Below are 5,156 nucleotides of genomic sequence, written 5' to 3' on the forward strand. Positions count from 1 at the left end.
AATAGGTCGGGCTGACGACGTTAAACCAAGCGCTTTATGGGAGGCAACCCATAGTTATCTTTATTTTTACTGCGATTATAGTAGCTTTTATTTGAAATTATCGTTAGTTTGTGGTAGTATTGAGCTCTACTACTCTTATTTACCCTTGAATCATCATAAAAATTGGATCCATAGAGAAAAGTTGGAACGCATACGGACCAGAGAAAAACTGTACAATTTTTACCTTGGTGTCGGCGCCATCGACGCATCTGACGGTGGGTTTTCCCGAGAGTCCAGGCAATTAAATGCAGAAGGCTCGCCGACTGTGCCCTCAACCTCGCCGACGGCGAGACCAGGCGCCGGCGGCGAGACCAGGGAGATGGCGGTTTCTGGAGTTTGAATGGTGGTTTTTGGTTGTTTTTGGGCGGGAGTTACCACTTTAAACTCCCAAATTCAATCCCTAAAGGCATATATCCCCCAAAAATGAAGTGAAACTCCACCAATTTCATTTCTATGGCGTTTAATTCCCTTAATAATCCCAGAATGCGAGTGTTCAATCGGCGAAAGTTTATTAGTGCGGAAGCACAACGAATCTTAAAGAAGTTACTGACGAAGAAAAGATTGATCAAGGAACATGGATTCATAAATCGAGGATTGAATAATCCCTCGACGGCAATTGAAGAGATGATAGTGCGGCGAAGATGGAAAGTGTTGTGTTATACTACCGCCGCTGTGGTTGTTCCTGTGGTAAAGGAATTTTATGTAAATTTGCACGGAATCAACCAGGGAGTCGTTTATGCGCAAGGTAGATGGATCACTTTCACTCCTACACGGATTAATGAATTTTACATGATCGAGAATGTTTCTGTGTGCCACTATTCCAACTTCGTCCCGATAAGAAATCAGATGAATGAGATTTACCAGTACTTAACGGACGAAACTGAAGATTATGGGTATGTTAGTTTTTCTGCAACACTCCTAAATCCCGTTTCGAAACACTGGCACTTTTTCATTTCTGCGAAACTGTTGCCGACAATGAAGATCGGTAAAGTTTCTAAAGAAAGTGCTATTCTGGATTACTGCATCCAAAGGGGACTGTCGATCGATATTGGATCAATAATTGTGAAGTCTGTTTTGGGCATGATCGTTCATGGATCAACTTATGGGCTTGGACACCCTTCCACAATTTTCTCACTTTGCAGTCAGTTCCAAGTGTCCTACGAAAATTGAGAAAAGGTACTTCTACCTTTAAAGCCTTTGGACCCAACTGAGAGATTCCCAACTTTTGAAGATGAAAATGACATAACTATTATAGTAGATCAATCATCTCAGAACTCACTACCAGTTCAACCCTTTGTTCCTGACAAGACTCTGGTGATCCTGCACAGAATCAAGAAATTAGAGAAGGAGGTACAAAATGTCATGAATGCAATTAATAATATCTCCAATTTTTTCGATCATTTAAACTAGAAAATGAAGGAATATTTTGAGCACTTTGGACATATAAAAGATAGTTTGATACAATAACTTGATACGACTGATGATGAGGATTCTGCTGAAGAATTTCCATTCTGACCCTTCCACAACCTCTTCGTTCATGTGCAATCAATGGGTGATCTCAGAGGAGAATCGAGTATCAAGTCTGAAGATTAGTAGATTTATATTACTACTTATCTGTCTATCTATGTATTTTGATTTGAACTTTGTATTTGTTTTTTCTTTAGAATTATGCTTGTAGATCTCTGTATAGTTGAAACTAAACATAAGGATGTTTTATTTTTAGTATTTTGAGTGTTGTGGCTTGAATTGCGATGCTAAATTAATGTATTGAGGTTGAGAAAATACTAAACTTAGGTGTATTATGTAACATATATTGTACCCCTTGGAATTTATATATAAATGTGATATTTTGTGTTGTGAAAGTTTATTTGTGATAAGTACATCATTTAGTCACTTAAAATTATGTCTATAATGATTGAATGTATGTCATTGAGGCTTGAAATTGATCAAAATCGCAAAAATCCAAAAATTGAACCAAATCAATAGAGCCCGCCAACAACGCCCTCGATGTCGCCGATGACAGATTTTTCCCGAGAGTTATGTTTAATTTTCAATAGAGCGCGATGACGGCGCCGAACACCCTGCTGATGGTGAGCTCAGGAAAAAAACACCTTTAACCGCGATTTTGATCAGTTAACCACCACTATTCATCATCCCCTTCTACCTAAAAACACAATTTTTGACCTAGGGCTTGAGAGATCTTAGATTTGGGGTGATTTCAAGGCTTTTTGACACCGGATTTGATCATCTCTAGGTAAGAGCTTCACTCTAAACTAAAAATATTTAATTTTCACCATGGATTTCTTCCACATTGAGGAAATTTTCATGTTGCTTTAAATTTCATTTAAGAAAATATTGGGAAGAAATTCATGGAAGTTAGTGTTGAACTCTTAGAATTACTTTTGGTATTTGAAGTATATTTTGGATAAGTATATTTTGGATTTTTTTCTATAATTGTGATTAGATTGAAATGGCTCCACAACAAAAGAGATGACTTTAGTTCGACAAGTCTCACTTCGTCAATGCGAAGGCTCAATCAAGATTTACTTCTGTATTTGAAGGAAAGAAGTGTATACAAGATCGAGTTTTTGAAAGTGCAGGAGGAGAAATCAAAAGAGTAATTACCGAGCGGAGGTGGGAAAAATTTTGTTACACCACTAATAAGGCTATTGCAAATATTGTGAAGGAATTCTATGCCAACGTATTCTATTCTGAAGATGGAATCATTCAAGTGCGGGGATTCCCTATTGAATTTAATGTCGTCCGCATTAACAACTTTTACGAAGTCCCAAACTCTTATATTACAAATCCTTTAATACTATGGAAGGCCCCCAGAAATGGAAGGCCCCCTTTCTCAATAATGGGAAAGGAATGTGGAAGATTAAACAACGAGAATGGGTAAATTTTTCTGCTTCCATGTTGAATGTCACCTCTAAGGTGTGACACTATTTTATTTTTTCTACTCTGCTACCGACTTATCACCATAGTGAGGTAACTAGAGATAGAGCTATTCTGAATTTTTGTATTCAGAATAATAGAACTATAAATGTGGGGAGAATTATTTTTAAGAATATATTGACTACGACAAGGAGTGAAACAAGTGGAGGTCTAGGTCATCCTGGCCTTAGTTATGTACTTTGCCGACTTTATGGAGTGGAAGATGGAGGAGATGAGAAAATTCTAGTTAACCGTTTGAATCCCATTAGTAAAGCAAATTTGAAAACTTATGAATCCCATGAGAAATGGAGAACTGGAAGTAGGAGTCAAGAACCTTCTACTAGTAGAGATGTCCCCTCTACAAGTTATGACCTTCCACCTTCTAGTTCCCCTACTCGAACTGATTTGATGAATGAGTTGACCTTACAGCGAAAAATTATAGAATTAATAAATGAAATGATTGGAGGTTTAGAACATCAACATGATTATGATAGTGAGTACCTTCAAAGGCATTCAAATTTTGAGATAGCTTATTGACCAAAGGAAAATATGTGAAATTTTCATACCTATTTTACACTATTTTTTATCGTATTACACTTTAAAGAAGGGTATTTTTGATGTTTTTTTTCAGGTATGATGAATTATGGTCATTGGAGCAAAAAGATGAAAAAACGGTGTAATTTAGAGCAAAAACGAGCAATAAATGAAATTTTGCCCTGTCACCTTTCGATAAGTCTTTCAATACTTAATCTCTTTTACACTTCTTGCATATTTTTGAATGAGATTACAGTTTAAAGGAAGGTTGTTTTCATGCTTATTTTGTAGGGCTATCTGTTAGGAGCACAACGCAACTGAAAGGGAGCTAAAACGGAGCCAAACGGTGGAGCTGCGTAGTTTGCTCGCCGACTGCGCCAAAATGGCCCTGACGGCGAGATTTACCTGAGAAGACCAAAAAATGATAGAAAAGCTCGCCGGTAGCGCCCTCAAGCCCACCGACGGCGCCCGGGATGACTATGGATCGACTTTTTGTGGTTATGGGCCGAAATTCAACGTATTTGAACGCTTTTTGAAAAGACTCTTGTGACAACTCTTCAAAGTTTGTCCCTACACTTTAAAATAATGAATTTAGGTTAGAAAAAGGGAGATTTGTGTGAGAGGAATGTTAGGAAAAGTGTGGAGAAAGTTTAGGAATTTTAGAATAGGAGTAGAAATGTAGATTTTTACCCTTTTGGAGAGATTGGAGAGGGGATTTTGAGAGAATTTGTAAGGAAATGTTCTAGCATTGCATGGATCAGCGGGAGACTTTGTGAGAGAGATTTTCTTCTTTTTTTCAAAGGGAAAAAGCTAAGTATTGTGTTCTTCATTATCTTATAGTTTTGTAAACACTTATCTAGTGGATTTGCTTTGGTTAAATGAAGTTTCCGTTGAGTTTTCTTCGTGCTTGTGATGGGCTTCTCTAACTCTTTCTTCATCTTTGAAAATAGTGACATGAAAAGGTTATGTCCTTATTTTCATTTTACTTTTCTTTTGTAATGAGTAGAATTCATGTTTAGGATTTTGTGATGCATGTTAGAAGCGGATTTAATTATCAAGGTGATGGTTTTTACTTGTACTTTATTTACATTACAATAAAGGCCTGTTGTAGTGTTAAAATTTATTGTAATTTCATTGATCTGAAAGGGCTGTGTAATTCTCAACAAAGTAGAACCACATTCAGATTCCATGGATGGTTAAGTTCGTGGGAGTTAACTGCAAATAAATAGGGAAATATACTTTGATGGGTGTAGAATTGGAGATTTTAGGGTGACAGACTAAAGTCCCCAAGTCGGTCCTATTGTTTGAGTATTGAAGCGAAGATGTTAGCCCTTAGGCGAGGGGAATGTGGGAGCTCCGAAGTGAGAGTCGGTATCCTCCCAGCCTAGCCACGAATTCAGTAAACAAGCATAGGATTAGTCAATGTTCTTTATGCCTGGACCAAAGGGTAAATAATAGGATTGCTCCTATTTGACACATACAATATTTAATGCATCTCATTCCTTTACATTATCCAATTCATTACATAGGAATAGTAGGTTTTAATATCTTAAAATTCTCTAAATTAATTCATCCAAAAAGGGTTATCTTTAGAATTAATATTTGCATTTAGTTATAGTTACTATCTTTATAGTTACTATCTTTAT

The sequence above is a fragment of the Phalaenopsis equestris genome, unplaced genomic scaffold, assembly GCF_001263595.1.
Source record: "Phalaenopsis equestris unplaced genomic scaffold, ASM126359v1 Scaffold001017, whole genome shotgun sequence".
NCBI lineage: Eukaryota > Viridiplantae > Streptophyta > Magnoliopsida > Asparagales > Orchidaceae > Phalaenopsis > Phalaenopsis equestris.